At 36.3% G+C, this 21384-nt stretch overlaps 1 protein-coding gene across 6 annotated transcripts in view; it reads right to left on the bottom strand.

Moving 5' to 3' along the window:
* Positions 1-21384, bottom strand: part of EXOC6B (exocyst complex component 6B) — a 579159-nt gene that overhangs the window by 397449 nt on the left and 160326 nt on the right. The gene's annotated exons all lie outside the window — the stretch shown is intronic.

Below are 21384 nucleotides of genomic sequence, written 5' to 3'. Positions count from 1 at the left end.
TTAAAAAATTTGGAAACCATTGACGTAAGTCCTGTCCTAGAACTTCCTGAATAGAATTCCTTCTAAGTAGAGTAGGGTAAAAAGAATGATTATGAAGCATCATAGGACTCCAACTCCAGTTCAAATGATGTCAATACAAAGCTCTAGGCTTGCTATCCAATCATCCAAAACCCAAATATAAGTTGCTTTGGTATATGCATTAAATCAACTTCCTCTCTTTAAGCATCTGTGTGTATATAAGTCTTTAATTCAGAAATGCATTTACTTCTCACTGTGTGACTGTATATTTGCCTACCTCCAGATGGTATTATCAGATTAAACTGTAAAATCTCTTAAAGGAGCTGTACGGATTGGCTTAAAAATAAACAAGCACTGTAAATAAAATATTCCTTCAACTCCCAGAAATTAAGGAAATTAAACTTCTAACACTTCTAACATGACAAAAAGAAGTACTCTTACAGAAATTCAAAAATAGTTTAAGAATTCAAGTATACATAATTTAGGTAAATCTTTGGCAAATAAGACTAATTATTTCGGTTTATTAAAAATAGCTATGTCTTCTCTAAAACCATTATTAAGTATACTATATGCATAGACGTTTTTATGCTACTACATTCTTCCTACACTTACACTTCACTGATCGCATAAGCTAGCGCTGCTTCTACTTACTGTTTGAGATTACAAAAAAAGTAAAGGTGTGTTTATCCAATTTCAATCATTATTCTGACAAACTTTATTTCAACAATAATTATGTCTGCTTCAAGATAAGTTGCCAAGATCTTCAGGTAACTTAAAATCTTGGACTGATACTAAATTTAGTTAATTAATGGGCATTCATTTGATACCTGGATCATTTCTAAGTAAGATGGAATACTGAAACACTGATTACTAAACACAATTTAAGTTTGTATACTTTTGATTCTTATTTTTATATGCTACAAAAGAGGCTATATATATTTGGATCTGTTAATGAATGAGTTCAGTTTTGCCACATTGAGATGCGTATGGATATAGAAAGTTTTGAAAGAAAATTTTGCTTGTTATAGTCAAAGCTGACTAAGGTTTGGCAGGTTTATTTATAGAAGCTTTTCATAAAGAACTTTAGTATCAGATATTATACTGATGCAAAACTAAAATTTGGTTTTCTCTCTGTTAAGTGGAAACTTTTTTTGGATTATTGGCCTGCTCTTAATAAGAGGCTGTAAAAGATTATTCTTTACCTTCTTCTAATCTGCCCAAATAGTGAAGATTCTGTGCCTTAACCAAAAATCCTTCTATGGTTTATGTTGACTTTATTATGCCCTTGATTATTTAAGAAAACAAATGTCTCTCACTAGGAAAAAGGTTCGTTACAATCACGTTACCTCCTATGTTTGCCTATGAAACCTTTATCATTGCTTTTGCTAAACAGATAACCAAGTATTATTTTCCTGTAACCCATGATCCTATCCTAACCACACATTTAAATCTTCTAACAATCTTTTTTTTTTTAAAGATTGGCACCTGAGCTAACATCTGTTGCCAATCTTTTTTTCTTCCTTCTTCTTCTTCCCAAAGCCCCCCAGTACATAGTTGTATATTCTAGTTGTCAGTGCCTCTGGTTGTGCTATGTGGGACGCCGCCTCAGCATGGCCTGATGAGTGGTGCCAGGTCCGAACCCACGAAACCCTGGGCCGCAGAAGCGGAGCACACGAACTTAACCACTCGGCCATGGGGCCAGCCCCAAATCTCCTAACAAGTTTTGATATTTTGCCTTCCTAAAATTGAATCCTACATATTATCTTTTGCACATAAAACCGTCTTTGAGACTTCCCAAAGAGGGACTCTAGAAAATCACAAAGGATTTATTCTTTTACCTTGTAAAAACATAAATGCTAGAAATATTTAGGTTTATTTGATAGGTTGCTATTGATGAGTTAGCAAATCAGAAGAGATGCTTAGCCTTCCCTTGATTAGATTTGTAAGATGTGTTAAATGTTTCAGAAATTGTATGCTATATGACAAGCTCCTAGAGAACTGTGATGTCCTCACTGCCCATGATAGGTTTCCATTTATCAGAATCTTGGTGCTGCTTTGCCTGATATTAGAAACAGTACAGTGTTATCAATCATAATTTCAGTTATTTTTTTAAAGTGTTAACTCAGCTCCACCTTTACTCTTTAACTTGAAGCTAGCATCTTCCAGACCAGTGGTTTTTCAACTAGGGATTCACATCACTTATCTAAGAAGTTTTATTAAAATATAGATGTTTAGGACCTACTCCAGACCTACAGAATCTCTTTACTTAATACACTTGATACATTTGTCATATATTATTCAGGATTATTATGTTATATCTGAAGATTTTTCATCTTTTTTACATTTGTCCATTTTCATTACTTAGATATAATATACACTCTTCTTTGAAAGTAAGGTTAATCAATACAATTTTAGACTAAATATAAAATTTTTGGACTGACTTTTATCTGTTTTCTGTGCTACAGAAACAACCAAATTTAATTACACTATTCTCATAACAAATTCTCATCAGATCTTCCACTTTTAAAATTACTAGTAGTAAGTTAAACAGTCAACTTAAGTCTTCTGTCACCTACAGATATTTTTCTGATATTTCCCTGACAATGCTTGCAATCAGCCACCGGCCAGAATGCTTCATCTTCAACAAAAAAACCTCAGAGCCCTGTGGAAAAGAACTATGGCAGGTCATTTTAGGTAAAGGATCCTGAGGTATCACTTAGACAACTCTGAGATCATACCAGTGAACTACAGAAGGATCTCTAGAACACTAGTTGAAAAGCAGATGCGTTCATGAGATTGAAAACCCAAGATGAAGCGGAACAAGAATTAATTACATAGGACTGAATGAACTGATGAATGACTGTAGTCTTTGATTGGAATATTGCTGATGTTTTAATGTTCTATTTCTGAATACATAAGCAACCCCTTTCCAGTTACACTTCTATAGGAGATAACCAAAACTAAATGCTCATTGAGAAGTTTAATCTATATACTGTTTTTAGTCCTCAGTAGAAATGAAGAATAAAGATATAAAGAGTAACTCTCTACTTTCTCCCTTTAGATCAAGAACAGAAAATCTTATTTTACAATATTTTATTTTTAGAAGTATTTATACAGTACCTACCATTTGCCAGGCACATTCTAAGGATTTTATACACATTGTCTTATTTAATTTTCATATCGACCCTATGAAAGAAGAAACAGACACCAAAAGGTTAGGTCGCTTCCCCAAGGCCACACATATTGTAAGTGACACAGTTGAGATTTGAAACAGACTGTCTGGCTGCAGAGTCTACACAGTCCTAACCACTACACTCCTCTACCTCCTAATCATGAGAACAGCCTGGTAGTCTATCTCTCTATATCTTTTTTCCATGCTCAAGTACATATAGAGTTTTTCCTTTATATAAAAAGAGACATAAAAAAGACTTCCAATATTGTTTAACATTTGTTTACTTATGAAATTCCAAATGAGATTGAACCAGTCTTTTGATATTTGTCTGTAATTACATAGTCAAGTACACGTTCAGAACCCTAAAGACAGCTCTGACAGGTTCACTGCTTTCGGTTATCTCTCACACAAAATTTATTAACAGATTCTGGAAAGGAACTGGCCTCCACTCCTGTCCATACAGAGGGCAAGGAAACATCAGTTTCTTGTTTCCCCTATTGTCTTCATTCCAGCAGCTCATGAGAAACTCCCATGTAACACATCTGGAAAGAGAACTTTTTTTTCCAAAATTTGCTAGCATATGCCAAGAAAGGCTCCAGGCAATACCAATTACCTCCGAATTCCTGCACACTTGTTCAAGATCCCAAATGTCACGCATTCTCTTGGGATTGCTGGTCTTTACTGAATCGTATAAATATCAGAAGATATTCCTATTCTCCTTCCACTGCTACAAGACTACCACAGCAGATCCATTACAAATCTCACTACAGGAACAACCTCACCTCCAATTCACATTTGGTCATCATTTACACTAAACAATGGTTTTCAATTGAATTTACTGTGGTTTTTATAAAACGATAAGTTTTCCATGGTTTCAAAGAGACTAAACTTATATGTTCTGGCTATCCTTCAAAGTTTCTACTAATTTATCCCTCCTTTCTGAATTCACCCTCATTCAGAATTTAACAGTAGCCCTTCCTTTCCTGTATCATGACTACTGCATCCATCAAGTAATTTAAAGCTATGCTTTTCCCCACCTCCCAGAACACCTCACCAAATCTAGAAAAAAGTAATAAAAATTCCAAAACACATGTTTTTTCACTTAAAAGAATAATAAATAATGAAATATAAAACTATCCTAAATTCATTCTTATAGATGAACTCACATTCAACAATAGAAACAAATGGCTCTTTCAGCATTCATCTGGCTGGATTTATCAAGAAGTGAATAAACACTAAATGGTTATCAAGAAGAGAATACCAAGGACTCCTAATAATATTTAGAGTTCTTCTTAAGATAATAAACAGCTGGCATAAAGCTCCCAAATCTAAACTGAAGAATACTTCATGATTTAGCCTCATCCAAAGACCTAAGTTTCTAACTTTTAGAAGTATCTCACTGTAGACTAGTCAACCCTTAAATGGGTTATCAGAAAAGATGACTTGGGGGCCCCTTCAAACTGAGAGAGTCTGTGAATCCTTTCATTTAGCTTTCCTTGACCATTCCACCAACAGTGAGCTCTCTCTGTTCTGATAACCTTTACTACACATTGTTTATAAAGTTTATTTGCTATTTATATACTACTATTTTAGTTTCTTTCTATGTGTAACAGTTTTGTATTCCCATGTAGACTATAATAATATTAAAGACAACATCACAATCTTTTAATAATTTTTAGGCATCTAACTGGCATAATATGTTACACATACTATTAAACATTGCTAAGTATGAGAAGGAGGAACTTTTCTCCTCCCCAGGACCCCCACCATCTACTTAACGGGAGAAAATTCGTTTTTGCTTTTAAACTATTTTTAAACAAGTTTATTAGCCATCTAAGGTGTACTAACCTTATGTTGTGGGCTAAAGTTGGATCCCTGCTGGGCAATGATCTGAATTAAGATGATTCTGATCTGTGCCTTGTTGGATAGATAATAGTATTCAGAAGCTATTTCAATTTCCATTTAAAGAGGCTGATTGAGTATTCTACTGCAGAGAGTGGACTGGTTGAAGATTTACGGAAGAGAACAGTATCAGATGAAAATCATATGTTTCGAAGTTAAGAAGGAGAGACTGCCCTCTGAGCTATTATGAAGACAGGGGATGGGGGCAGAATCCATGCTCAGGCTTTTAGTAAGTAAAACAGAAAATCAGTGTCTTATTGTTTCTCTTTAGCTGTTCTGAATGCTGTTCTGCATGTAAAATTGTTCCTTTCTTCATCTCTGCTTCTCAGGTTACTGAAAGTCAGGGCAAAGTACAAACCAAATTCCTTCCCTAATTGAGTCTAAGATCCTGCAAATGTACATATTAAAAACACTCTCCATTTCAGCAGTGCTCCCTTTACCGGTGCCACATCAGAGATCCCTGCCCAACTGAATAATAACTTGCCGCTCATAGAGCAGAACCTCTGTAATTTAACAAACTATGCTGTACACTCTTATGCAACCAGTGTTCCATCCACAGAAATCATTCCTGAGGTGGAAAAGCTTTTTGGATGGAGTTAGCTTCAAGTAGAAGATACTATATTTTTACATTCAAAGAAAAAATCAATAAAATTACTAATAAAAGCTCTTACATGAGTCGTTAATGAAAAGTATTGGTTGTTTCTGTTTATGTTAATCAACTGTCATGCATAATCTGGCCCCCTTGGTATTATGAGGAGGCCTGGAAGAAGCTTATCTTGTCCACGCAATCTCTCTTTTTTTGGAGAAAAGATGATATAGTATGTCCCTGGTTTTTCAGGTTCTTGTATTCAGAAATGCCAGTGCTGGAAAATTCACTCACAAGAAACACAAAGATGTAGTGTATAGAATCTGGTTGAGGTTCCTGTTTCTCATTTTTTGTTGTGATATTTTTGTGATACACGAATTCTTGTAGATGCATTTGTTGTTCTTAGCTAGTTTTGTAAAAGTAGGATGTAGAAGTCATTTCAAGTGCAGGATTGGCTTTTTTTTTTGGAAGATTAGCCCTCAGCTAACATCTGCTGCCAATCCTCCTCTTTTTACTGAGGAAGACTGACCCTGAGCTAACATCCGTGCCCATCTTCCTCTACTTTATATGTGGGATGCTTGCCACAGCATGGCTTGACAAGCAGTGCCATGTCCACACCCAGGATCGAACTGGCAAACCCCAGGCCGCCAAAGTGGAACGTGCAAACTTAACCACTGTGCCACCAGGCCAGCCCCAGGATTGGCTTTTAAATGCAGTTTTAAGTAAACATGGAATTAGCAAGTTTTTTTTAATATTTTACATTATAAAAATTTAATGTTTTATAGAAAGTTATATGTAAAATAATATTTAATGTATTGAGTGTTATAAGAATTATATGAAGTGATACATATAAAGTTACTCATATAACATGAAATGTTAGTTCCCATCTCTTCACTTTCCTCCTGAACCCTAATCGCCAGTCCCAAACCCTCTATCCATTTGATATACTACTACTCTTGGAGCCAAAACATTACAATTTTAATTAATTTTCCATGTTTAACCCTTTTAAAATATAAAGTCACATCAATGGCCCCAAAAGTTCTCTGTTTTCCAGATTGAAAACATCTTTTAGTCCTTCAACTACTTGTCATTCGCCAAGGTGTTTTGTGATAGCTACTCTATTCCTTTCCCCTGCAGATAGTCTGCCTCACTGATAGCCTATTGAAGTGTGGCACCAAAAGCTGAATGTAACATTCCAGTTGTACTCCAAACAGCAGACTGGGACGATCACCTCCCTCATCCAGTACTAAACTATTCATGTAGTCTTGGCTTTTTTGAATGACCACATTTCACTGCCTTCCCCTACACACAGACACATAGTGCTTATAAGCTTTTCCCATCCTGTACCTAGTTATTTTAGATTCAACAGCAATGCAATGTACTCAAGACAAAATTTTAACTCAAGATAAAATTTAAATCTATTGGATAAAGGCAGATTCATCACCCTGTAGAGACCCTTCAGAATCTTGATTCTAATATTCATTAGCTACTAACCACAAATATAATAACCATACTCTTAACAGCTTTATTCTGATGAAAAAGCCAGTAGTGAACACAAAGGACCCTACCACACAATAGCAGCAATCTTCCATTCTCACAGTTTATCACTGCACTTTATATGCAACCAGTTATCTATCTATTAGTCTTCCTTCTCAGTTCAGAGTTCTTTACCATGTATAAACAGTGACAAAGATGTCTGTGATACAAAACAATGTTAAAAACGAGAAACAGTTACAAGAAGTCATTTACTTTCCAATTGCTGGGTGCACCATCCTCTCTAGCCTTCAGGCCTTTGTCCTCTACCCACAACATGCCTCGTCCACCACCCCAGCTTCCTGAAACTCCTTTGCCTCAGCTAAAACCACTTTTTATGGGAGGCCTTCCTTGATCCCTCAAAACTGATTAGATATCCCTCTTCTAGGATTCAGAAATACCCTGCACTTCCTCTATTATAACATTCACTGCACCTTATCATAATTTCTTCTTTACTTGTCTTTAACACTCACCAGATTGCAAGCCTTTGGAAGCACTATTAGCCGTGGGTATCATTACATCAAGCCAAGCTTCAAAGAGCCAACAAATGCAGAAAGAAATATTCAAGACGAGAGCAAGAGATCTGGTTACCCATCATCATTCCATAGGCTTCAGGGACTAATTCTATCATGCCTCACATCCATGCACCTCAGCGACTGCAGTCTAACCCACTTTAATCATCCATCATCCTCCAGACTATCTAGATCTCTTAAGCGAAAGATCCCAAATGTGTGACCTGTCAATATTTGGAAATTAGGGGAATTCACACCAAAATCCAGATTTCCAATATCTCTAGGGGGGAAAAAATTAAGGTCTGATAACACTGAGCTCTATGGAATTAATCAGCTAGAGCGGAATAGCAGCTAATCCCCTTAGATTTGAATGGTCCTCCCTACAATCATTTATATACCTACTTAATTCCTGAAGTTAACTGAATATGCAACATCTGTCTCAGTATGACTCAGTCCTATCCATGTCCATGACCTCTTTCCCCAACCCTTCCACTGTGACATCTGGAATCTCATTCTGAAATCATCAAACTCCTGTATACCTTTCTGTATTATATAATAAATGTGTATATATTTTTCTAAACAGAAAACAAAATAAAACTTTTTACATTTTTGAAAGCAATAGTGCTGCCAGGAAATACAGGATTACTTCTCAAGCTAAATAAGAGAGAAAAGAACTCCCAGGCTAGCTAATTAAACAATTACAGTAGGAGAAACGGCAATCCTAAAGCATATTAACTGTATTTTTGCCCTGGAAAAAAATTTCTAATGCTCAAGTGCAAATCTCAGGAGGAAGTAGCAATATGAGTAATAATGCTGCAGTAGTCAACCCTAAAGGAGAAACACTGGCACCGTACCAAATCACCAAACTAAACTAAATAATCCCAAAGTGATGTCCTAACATAGCAAACTGCAAAACAGCACATTCATCATGACTTTGCATTACTGTCACCAATCAGAACATCCTACAAAATAAACTTTTATTTATAAAGAAAAATACATCACAGTGTGACAGGCAATACAGCACAGGTAATACTCCTTCATAGTTCTAAATCACAGAATTGCATATGTGTTTATAGATATATGTACCTATACATATATCTGTATGTGTATGTGTTAAACAATGTAACTTAAATGAGTCAAAGATAAGTTATCTATAATCCCACATCACTATTACACAGGACCCCTACTGCTCTACTCCATCACTCCATTCAGCCACAACATTTAACTTGAACATCAAACCTGTAAAAGATAATGTACAAACACATGGGCATGTATAGGAGCCAAATTCATAAAAGAATACAAGGATTACCCAATAAATGGTGATGCCAACTTGGAAAGCAATTTACATTTTTACATCACACCATATACCAAAATAAATTCCAGATGGGTTAAAGAGTTAAATTAAGGGGAGAAAAATATTTAAACCATTAAAAAAAGTAGGATCAAATATAAATATCCAAACATAAAAACAACAAGAAATCACAAAGAAAAAAATACAAGATACTATATGGGAATGGATACAAACTGATGACTTAAAAAAAAATGTTTTTAATTAGGCACTATCTCCCAATAGTATAGAGGAACGAACAAGAGAAATGAACACACAACTCACAAAAGAGAAATATATCTAGTGGATAAACACATGTTAAAATGTTTAGTCTTACTAGTGATTAGAGAATGCAAAGGAAAATAATGCCTATTAAATTTTAAAAGACTGAAGGAAATAATAGTACATACTACTGACAATAGTACAATGAAACAGAAACTCTGAAAGTATCAGTAAAATGTGAAAAAAATCAATTTGGAAAACAATTGTCTAATATATAGCAAGAGCCTTAAAGATATTTATATTGTTTAACTCAATAATTCCATTTCTCAGAATCTATCTTAAAGAAACGATTTTAGTTATGGAAAGTCTAGGGGCACACAGTTGGTGTTTTAATATTAAAAAAGAAACCTGGAGATAATATAAATATCCATCGATTAGTAAAAATAATTGATCAACATATACATAATTCTCTAGATGAATACAAAACATTCATTGAAAGTGATGTTTACATGACCTATAAAACAACATAAGAATACTTATGAGTAAATGTGTAAAATAAGACACACAATTGCGCACACAGGATAACGAAGAATGCGTTTTAAAAAGCACAGCCATGCGGACAAAAATTCTAGAGGAAAATAAGCAAAAATTTAATAATGATAGTCTCTTACGACTACTTAGTTTTAGCCAGTGTTACATCTGGAAAGAGACTACACTAACTGGCTCGCAGGAAGTAAGTCCCAGACACCAGCTTCTTAATTTACACCCCGGCTCCCAATGAAGGGAATGGGATGTGAACAAACTTATCTAAATTGTCCTGCTGAAATGAACTGTACCCTCTTCAGTCCATCCATTGATATATCCTTTTTTAATTTTATTTTATAGCATTTATTTCATTCTGTCTCAGTAGCTTATTAGCTCAATAGCAAATCACAAAATTTGTCTCTCTGACAATTATTAAGCTCCTTAACAAAAAGCACTCTGTCCGCCAGCAGGTGGAGGTGCAGGGACTCTAAACACAGGAGCACATTCCAGGCTGCTGATCTTCCAAACCGGGGAAGGTACCAGGTAGGAACAGACGGTGTTTGTTTTTGTTCTTGTTGTTATTTTAACAACACTCCCCCATCCCCTATAGCCATCAAGATTCTGAGGCCTTAGTGAGAACCGGTGGTGTAATTAAAACAAAACGAGGGTGGATTCAGGCTACCAACTGACTCTCGTCCTTTCTAACTCTCCAACCTTAAATTACTTTATTTCTTAGACCTTCGACACTCCCATCTATAAAAAGGAACAATAATATTTGTCTTACAGATTTTAATGAATATCAGATGAGCAAACATAGGTAAAACACCTAGAACAATATCTTGGGCTGACTCAAATGAAGGTTTCAACTTCCCCTTAATAAAACTGCTGAAGAGCCAACTACTATCTTAAGCCCTGAGATATTGTTCTAGGGCAGTGTAAGCTGATGAATAAAACAGAAATGGTCTTATCCATTAAATAACTTAGAATTTTGTGAGAATAAAAACAAACTTTAAACACATAGTCACACTTATAAATTTAGAATAAGACACTGTCTCAGATACTATAAAAGAAGAAAAGTTGAGCGGCCAGCCCCATGGCTGAGTGATTAGGTTTGCACACTCCACTTCAGCGTCCCAGGGTTTCACTGGTTCAGATCTTGGGTGCAGACATGGCACCATTCCTCAAGTCATGTTGAAGCAGCATCCCACATGCCACAAGTAGAATACACAACTACGTACTTCCGGGGCTTTGGGGAGAAGAAGAAAAAGAAAGAAAAGGAAAGTTGAGGGCCAGCCCCAGGGGGCTAATCCTTAAGCTTGGCATGCTCCACTTCAGCAGCCCAGGTTCAGTTCCAGGGCACAGACCTACACCACTCGTCTGTCAGTGGCCACGCTGTAACATCAGCTCACATACAAAAAGAGGAGGATTGGCAGTGAATGTTAGCTCAGGGCAAATCATCCTCAGCAAAAAAAAAAAAAAAAAAAAAGTTGACCATGCTATAAAGTAGTGTAGGGGATGTAACTTAGACTGCTAAGCATTAAGAATGGTCTCTTTGAAAAGATGGTAGTTAAGCTGAAATTTAAAGGATAAGTAGGAAATATCTATGGGGACAACGGAGAAAAGAATAATCCAGATGAAAGAAAGAGCACGTGTGAAGATCCAAAGACAGGAGCCGGCCCAGTGGCACAGTGGTTAAGTTCGCACGTTCTGCTTCTCGGCGCCCGGGGTTTGCCAGTTCAGATCCCAGGTGCGTACATGGCACCGCCTGGCAAAAGCCATGCTGTGGTAGGCGTCCCACGTATAAAGTAAAGGAAGATGGGCAGATGTTAGCTCAGGGCCAGTCTTCCTCAGCAAAAAGAGGAGGATTGGCAATAGTTCGCTCAGGGCTAATCTTCCTCAAAAAAAAAAAAAAAAGATCGAAAGACAGAAAAGGATTGATAGGTCTAAATAAAAAAGCCAGTGGCTGCAGCATACTGAGCAACCAGAAGGTTCAAGACGAGATTAAAAAGATACAGGCAGCTATCATGTTACCAAACTCCAGCCTATGACCCAAATTCACTCTATAGCCTGTTATTATACAGTCTTTGTTCTAAGAATATTTTTTAACGTTTTTAAGGGCTGTATAAAAGAACACTACTAAACAACAATGAGAAACCACTACACACCTATTAGAATGGCTAAAATCCAAAACACTGACAACACTAAATGCTGACAAGGATGTGGAGCAATAGGAACTTTCATTCATTACTGATGGGAATACAAGATGGTACAGACACTTTGGAAGACAGTTCAACAGTTTCTTACAAAACTAAACATACTCTTACCATACAATCCAACAATTGTACTCCTTGGTATGTACCCAAAGGAGGTGAAAACTTACATCCACACACACAAAAATAGCAGCTTTATTTGTCATTTCCAAAACTTGAAAGCAACCGAGATGTCTTTCAGTAGGTGAAGGGATAAATAAACTGTGGTACATCCAGACAACGGAATATTATTCAGCACTAAAAAGAAAGGTGCTTAGGGGGCTGGCCCCATGGCAAAGTGGTTAAGTTCACATGCTCCACTTTGGAGGCCCAGGGTTACACTAGTTCAGATCCTGGACATGAACCGAGCACCACTCATCAAGCCATGCTGAGGCGGCATCCCACATAGCAGAACCAGAAGGACATACAACTAGAATATACAACTACGTACTGGGGGGCTTTGGGGAGAAAAAGAAAAAAAAAACAGAAAGGAGCTTAAATGCATATTACTAAGTGAAAGAAGTCAATCTGAAAAGACTACATACTTTATGATTACAACTATATGACATTCTGAAAAAGGCAAAAGTATGGAGATAGTAAAAAGATCAGTGGTTGCCAAAGGTTGGGTTGAGGGGGCAGGGAGAATAGGCAAAGCACAGAGGATTTCTAGGGCAGTGAAAATACTCCGTATGATACTATAATGGTAGACATGTCATTATACATTTGTCCAAACCCACAGAATGTACAACACCAAGAGGGAGTCGTAATGTAAACTATGGAGTTTGGGTGATTATGATGTGTTAACGTATGTTCATCAATTGTAACGAATGCACTTCTCTGGTGGGAGATGCTGATAATGGGGGCTGCCATGCATGAGTGGCGGCAGAGGGATATGGGAAATCTCTGTACCTTCCTCTCAATTTTGCTGTGAACCTAAAACTGCTCTAAAAAAAAATAAAGTCTTAGAAAAAAAAAACTAATAAAAAACAAAACAAAAAACAGACTTCCACTTCCAGAAAGATAGACATACTTCTTCCTACTCTTCCTGCTAAGTTCAGCTAAAAACTCTAGACATTAGACAAACATTCTGAGAGAAGGAGAGACGACAGCAGACCATCTAGGGCCCTCAGAACCCAACAAACAACATGGCAGTGAGTTCCCTGGGTTTTATTTTGACTCATATATGCCAAACTGGGTAGGAGGGAAGCCAGCAACCTGGAAAAGCCAAGGAAAGCAGACAATAAACAGCCAAAAATTTCCCTGTCTCCAGCCAAAGGACCAGGAAAGGGGCAGCCTACCAAGACAGAAAACTTTTACACAGTAACTACTGTAATTCCAGCCCAACACCACAGAAAACACTGCAGCCCCACCCACCAGCACCTCATCAAAGGCCTAGCAAGAAGCCAAGACTTCACCCCCTCCAGACTATAATGAGGGGCTCTAACTCCACCCCCCTTTAGGGATGCTGTCAGAAAAGGCAGAGTAGGGAGCCAGGACATTAATCCCCACCAGGCTGTAACAAGGAACCTCTGCAAGGTGTCAATGGAGACCATGTGACAGAAAGGAAAGGGAAAATACACAAATTCACAGTTATAGCTGTAGATTCAACACCCAATCTCAACAACTGATAGAGCAAGTAGACAGAAAGTCAGAAGGATACAGAAGAACTTAACAATGTCATCAATCAACAAGATCTAACTCATAGAACATTCCTTACAACAACAGCAGAATACCCATTTTTTTCAGGTATCCACAGAACATATACCAAGACAGACCACACTCTGGTCCGTAAAACATATATCAATAAATTTAAAAGAATTGAAATCATAAAGTGTGATCTTTCAAAATAATGAGCTTCCTACACACTTGGGGACTAAGCAAAAACACTTCTAAACAATACATGGGTCAAGAGAAAGTCTCAAAGGGAATTCAAACATACACTGAACTGAATGAAAATGTTAACAAAGCACATCAAAATTTGTGGGACACAGCTAAAGGAGTGGAGAAACTCACAGCACTAAATGTACACATTAGAAAAGAGGAAAATCTCAAATTAATAAGCTAAGCGCCCACCTCAAGAAACCAGAAAAAGAAGAGCAAAATAAACCCAAAACAAGCAGAAGGAAGAAACAGTAAGGATAAAAGCACAAACCAATTAAAATGAGAACAAGAAAATCAATGAAACAAAAGGTGCTTCTTTGAAAATATCATAAAATTGACAAACTTCTAATAAGACAATAAAAAAAGGAAAAAGACATAAATCAGGAATGAACCAGGGCATATCACCACAGACTGTGCAGACATGTAAAGAATAATAAGGGAATACTACAAACTACTCTACACACACAAATTTGACAACTTAGATGTAATGAACCAATTCCTTGAAAACTACACACAATTAAACTGTGGTGCATCCATAATATGAAACAATGTATCTCAAGAACAACCGAAAAAAGCCAATCCCAAAAAGTCACATACTGCATGATTCTATTCATATAACATCCTCAAAATGATAAAAATAGAAACAGATTTATGGTTTCCAAAGGTTAGGGATGGTGAGTTGAGGAGGTGGGTGTGACTATAAAAGGGTAGCATGGGGGAGTTCTCTGTGGCTGATGGAATTGTTCTGTATCCTGATTGCAGATTGAGGCGGTAGTTTCAGGAATCTACACGTGATAAAATAACATAGCACTATACATATATACATTGTACCAATGTCAATTTCCTGGTTTTAATATTGTACTATAATTAGGTAAGATGTAACCATTGGGGAAAGTGTGTGAAGGGTATAGGATACCTTTCTGTCTGCAACTTTCTGTGAATCTATAATTATTTCAAAATAAAAAGTTTTAAAAAAAGAGTAAGTGACAGACACTGTATGTGACCCTCAAACCCTAAAATATTTACTATCTGTATTTACTCTCTTGCCCTTTACACAAAATATTTGCCAACACCTGCTGTAGAGTATTTGAAGAATGGGTAGAAGAATGACAAAAACAGAAACAAGAAAATAATTTAGGAGACTATTTCATCTCTCCTGAAAATATTTTATATATATATGTATATCCCAAGCAATAAAATCCTGAATCCTTAAGTTTCAGAACTAAGGTTATCTAAAGACTAGCATTACCCAAGTATTCACTGAAAAAGTGAACGAATAAAACCAATAATTAAGTAAATGAATAATAACAAAAACAGGAGCCAATTTTTACTGAGTGTTACTATGTACCAGGAATTATACTAAGCACTATCTATGCTTTATCTGCTTTAAATCTTCAACTACCCTTTGAGTTAGGTTTATTACCTTAAACTGTGGATTACAGAAATTAAATTTTTCGTCAAAGCCAAGTGGTAGAAGCCAGGGCTCAAAATTCAGGTAGTCTGACCACAAAGCCTTAAATTCTAATCCGTGATTGAATAATGCCTCTATTATATTACCCTCCACCTTTACCTGTGAGTGAACAACCAAACAAGATGCGGGAAATTAAAGAGTGAGGTACCTGGACCTGAACTGATAAATTTAGTTAACCTTTGAAAAGGCACTTGAAAGAAAACCTCTGAAAACACAATTGTTCTAAGTATAACTAATTGGTTAGTAGAAGATGCCACAGTAATTTATTTAGTGAGCATTACATAAAGATTGTAATAGGAATGCCTACAATTATGACGCCCAAAAATGCTATGCTTTCACTCTACTTGAAGACAAAATGTGAGTATGACACAATGATATACAGAACCACTGTAATTTGGGCTGCCTCTGGCAAGAGTATGAACTAAATACCTTCTAAAAGTCCCTTCTTAAGTGATCCACAACGCTAGTTTGGAACTTATTAGTTTTATAAATGAGTCGACATTTGTTACTCTTGCAAATTTCTACAAAACAAAACCACACATTACCAGGTAAAAGAATGTTGATATATAATATATTAAATTTCAAGTTTCCTCACAAAAAGAAGACAACAAAACTGAGTGATTATAACTAATAAACACAGTAGTGGGAAAGACAATCTTTAAAAGAAGGAGGGGAGGTTAAAAAAAAAAAGTGTAACCATCTGGCAACCATACAATATTTGAGAAAACGTTAGTGTTCTAATTGAAACCTAATTGAGTTTGATTTACTTGTCAAGATAATTGCTTCAGTATTAATTAAATCTGTCTCCCACAGCTGCAGAGAAAGCTAAACCTTACATTGTGCTGATTACATAGGATACACATCACTCATTCACGTCAACATTGCTGGGCTCATGTTACCCCGAAAATAGCTCTCTGCATATTGATTATTAACATCTCAGATTTTGACATTAGTATTTTCTCCACAGATTAAGGGTAAAATTTCTTAAATCTTTAGAGGAAATTGGTGAGGCTACCTAGAAATTAGTCAGAAAATTATTCACCATCAACAATATTCAATTCTGAATAGCTCTTTTGGAGGAGAAATTTTAGTTTTAAATCCCCATAATATCTGATCTAATTAATCATCTGTATTTTATTGACTGACAAAATAAACATCAGAAAGCACCTTTACGTAAAGTATTTTCTTTACAATACTTCTGTACTTACAAGGTTTTTTACAAATTAAAACAAAACAAAAATTGGTACTTCCCATTGCCTCACTTAGTAAATAATTCCAGGATGTATTGGCAGTTGTTAAATTTTCCCCCATATATTGAATTTAAATTCTGCTATGGAATCAACCAAATTCTTTTTCCTCATGAAGTGGTGAAAAGCAGCTGATGAATATCTTTAGAAAATTCACCGTGCAGGCACATACTTAATAGTTACTAGAACATCCTGCTAACTTTCAGGCTATTCAGAATCCTCCCAATCCCTTTAACTTTACCTCCTTGGTTCTACTTTCTAGCTGTTTAATCATCAAATCCTTTTCAAATTTAACTTCTAGTGCAACAAAGAAGTAAAGAGAATTCCAGTCTAACCAAAGCTGGTCACACTGAGGGCCCACACATCAGTGCATCTCTACATCTCATCTTCATGTTTCATTTTTCATCCACTCCCTCAGTCATCAACAATTATTTCTGAAGCTCCCACTCTATACCAGGCACTGATCCCTACCCTCTGAGGTTTAAAGTCAAATGTATAAAACACACAAGTAAAGAGACAATTAAAACTCAATGTGGAAGGGCCTATAAGAGAAGTAAAGAATGCCATGGAAGTACACGGATAGGGTACTTAACGTAGACTTGGGAAGTGGTATGGGGAAGAAGTACCTTAGAAAAAGCTCCCTAAAGGAAATGACATTTATGTTGAAGTCATCAGGAGTTAGCCAGGTCAGGGGTGAAGTGGAAAGACAAGCCCCGCAAACAGTGAAAAACAAAGCGTTCAGACGTCAATGCGACAGCTAAAATACACCTACATGAACCAAAATAAAAGGAGCTCAGAATGTCTGGAAAGTAAAATCTAGTGGAGAACTATGAAAGATAAGCAAGAGAAGTAAGAGTCTGGATTTTATCCTGGCAGCTAAGGACATATTAAGTGCTTAATGCTTCAAACTTGAATTTTAGAAAGATTATCTGGCTGCTGTGTAAAGAATGGACTGCAGGGCAACAAGACTATAGGTAAAGAAACCAGATTAAGAGTCTATTCCAGAGGGCTGGCCCCGTGGCCGAGTGGTTAAGTTCGCGCGCTCCGCTGCAGGCGTCCCAGTGTTTCGTTGGTTCGAATCCTGGGCGCGGACATGGCACTGCTCGTCAGACCACGCTGAGGCAGAGTCCCACATACCACAACTAGAAGAACCCACAACGAGAAATATGCAACTATGTACTGGGGGGCTTTGGGGAGAAAAAGGAAAAAATAAAAAAATCTTTAAAAAAAAAAAAAAGAGTCTATTCCAGAAAATGAAAGGTGAGATTATAATAGACTAAATTGAAGGAACGACAAGTTGAGGAAAGATTAAAAGAATATTTAGAAAGTAAAATTGACACATCTTTTTAACTGATTGCATGCAGGAGATGACAGAAGAGAAAGGAATCACGTATTGCCTGAGATTTTTAGTTCTCATGTTGAACCTGAAAAGAATTGTCTTTTACCTAATTTTTTGTTTTTTAAGTTGTTTCAATTTTTCCTTCATTTGAAAATGGCAGCTCTCCATTATGGGAAGTCTTTATGTTTTTTAATTAAAGATTGGCACCTGAGCTAACTGTTGCCAATCTTCTTTTTTCTTTGTGCTTTTTCTCCCAAAAGCCCCCCAGCACACAGTTGTATATATATATATTTTTTTAGTTGTAGGTCCTTCTAGTTGTGGCACATGGGACGCCATCTCAACATGGCCTGATGAGCGGTGCCATATCCGCGCCCAGGATCCAAACCAGCGAAACCCTGGGCCGCTGTAGCGGTGCACGCGAACTTAATCACTCGGCCACGGGGCCGGCCCCAATGGAAAGTTTTAAAAACACAAATTAATGAAAAGCAGAAAATTAAAATCACTAATATTTCCAATATACAAAATAACCATTGTAAACATTTTGGTGTGCATTATTTCTACTTTTTTACAAAAGCAAGTTATTTATTTCACTTGTAAGAGTGGAATCACATTATAAAAATTGTTTTATAATCTGCATTCTTTCCCTAAATATTTCTCTAAAAAAGTGATTCTCAAAATACGGTCTCCAGACCAGCAACAGCAACATCCATAGATAGTGATCAAATGCAAATTCATGGCCCCCCTTCGGAGACCTGCCAAGTCAGAATCTTTGAAGATGGGGTCCTATTAATTCTAAAGCACACTCAAGTTTGAAAACCACTGTTCTACGAACCATTCCAGCACATTTTGCCGCTGTATGAACATACAATAACTTATTTAATCATCCTCTAATGGTAGACATTTAGATGGTTTCCAGTCTCACTGACATTGTGCGGTGTGTGTCCTTATGAGCAGATCTTCACACACATCCTGGATAACTTTAACTGGAATAACCCCTCGCTCAATCTTGAAATTCTAGGTAAATCCTTTAAAGCTCTGAGGTGTCTTCTCAGGTTTTCTCTGACTCACCAATATTGTCTCCAATCAGAAGTATGTGAGAATGGCTATTTCTCTACATTCTTGTCATGGTATATTATCACTTTTCTGCCAATTGCTTAGGGGGAAAATTACACCATATTAGAGCTTTAAAGTATATTTCTATTATTTTTATTGAACTTATCTTCTTTTGTAAACAATCTGTTTATGTTCTTTGCCCATTTTTATAAGGCTCTTTGTCTTAAGAATTCTCTAAAAGTAAAGATACTATTTATTTACTTTTCAGAATAAAGATGTTTTCCAGTTATTTGCTTTTCTTTTTTTTTAGGCTTTTTTTGTTTTTTGAGGAGGACTGGCCCTGAGCTAACATCCATGCCCATCTTCCTCTACTTTATATGTGGGATGCCTGCCACAGCATGGCTTGCCAAGCAGTGCCATGTCTGCACCCGGGATCCGAACCGGCAAACCCCAGGCCACCAAAGCAGAACGTGCAAACTTAAACCACTGCGCCACCAGGCCAGCCCCATAGGCATGATTCTTTTAAACTAACATTTTATACTGATGTGGCACATCTGTTACAACTGATGAATCAACAATGATAAATTAATATTAAGTATAAGTCCATAGACTACATTAAGGTACACTCTGTGTTGCATAGTTCCCTGAGTTTTAACAAATATATAACGTCAAGTACCCATCATTATAGTATTATAACAATAGTTTCATCATCCTAAAAGTCTCCTATGCTCCACCTATTCATCCTCTCCCCTATCCCCTAACTCGTGATCTTCTTACCGTCTCCATAGTTTTGCCTTTTCCAGAATGTCATATAGTTGGAATTACACCATATGTAGCCTTTCTAGATTGGCTTCTTTCACTTAGTAATATGCATTTAAGGTTCCTCCATCTTTTTTCAGGACTTGACAGTACATTTCTTTTTAGTGCTGAAGAATATTCCATTGTCTAGATGTACGACAGTTTATATATCCTTTCACCTGCTGAATGATATCTTGGTTGCTTCCAAGTTTGGAAATGATGAATAAAGCTGCTATAAACATTCGTGTGCAGGGTTTTGTGTGTGAACACAAGTTTTCAACTCATTTGGGTAAATACCTAGAAGCATGATGGCTGGATCATATGGCAAGAGTATGCTTAGTTTTGTAAGAAACTGCCAAACTGTCTTCTCAAGTTCACACCTGCAATGAATGAGACTTCCTCTTGCTTCATGTCCTCACCAGCATTTGGTGTTATCAGTGTTTGGAATTTTGGCCATTATAATAAGTGTGGAGTAGCATCTCACTGTTGTCTTAATTCGCAATTCCCAAATGACACATGCTGCAGAGCATCTTTTCATATGCTTATTTTCATGCGTTAATATCTTCTTTGGTGAGATGACTGTTCGGAACTTTTACCCACTTTTCAATTGGTTGTTTTACTGTTGAGTTTTAAGAGTCCTTTGTATATTTTGGATACAAGTCTTTTTTCTGATATGAAATGTTTTCTTCCTGTCTGTGATTTGCCTTTCACTTTTGATTTTGATAAATAAGACAGGTTTTTAATTTTATAATGAAATTTACCAAACGCTTCCCAGACATTGTTATACTTCTTCTGGTATTGTGTTTAGGAGACCAAGATTAATAAATAATCAGTCATATTGTCTAATACTTTGATGAGTTTTTACATTTATCTCTTTAACCCACCTGTAGTGTTTGAGTGCCACAGTGAACACTTTAATCTTCTTACGAGTAATTTAAAATGCTGCCTTTATCATACATCAACTTCCTATATGTACTAGAGTTTGTTCGGGTACTTTCTATTCTAGTCTATTGTTCTATCTGTCATTACTGTATGTTATAGGTTTACATATTTTCATATGTTAGCACCAAATCATAAATACATACCACAAAAGTCCAACACTATTATTCATGGTAATATGTTTGTAGTTACTCCACCAAGTAAAATTCTGGAAACACTTTTTCAATTTTATCCAAAAGAATTTCATTTCATTGCCATCTTCATTATAACTCTGTTAAATTTATGATTTCTCATCCATCAACATAGCCTCCTCATTTATTAAATGCTTATTTTACATCCCCTAACAATGTTTTATTTTCTTCTTCACACAGATCCTGCGTCATCTTTGTTAGTTTAACTTGTTTAATTGTGTCATTTAGTTCTAGGAAATATACACATGTTTGAGTATGTGTAGTTGTTGTCACTGCTCTTGTATACAGGATCTTTTTTCTTATCTTATTTTTCTATTTGCTATTTCTTGCATATGGTAACGCATTGAGTTTTACGTATCTGTAGCTAATAATTTGTCACTAATCTCTCTTATTAGTACAAATTACTTTCCAGTTGATTT

The sequence above is a fragment of the Equus przewalskii genome, chromosome 14 (genome assembly GCF_037783145.1).
Source record: "Equus przewalskii isolate Varuska chromosome 14, EquPr2, whole genome shotgun sequence".
NCBI lineage: Eukaryota > Metazoa > Chordata > Mammalia > Perissodactyla > Equidae > Equus > Equus przewalskii.
The sequence above is the reverse complement of the archived record's forward strand: the minus strand, read 5'-3'. Positions and strand labels throughout refer to the sequence as shown.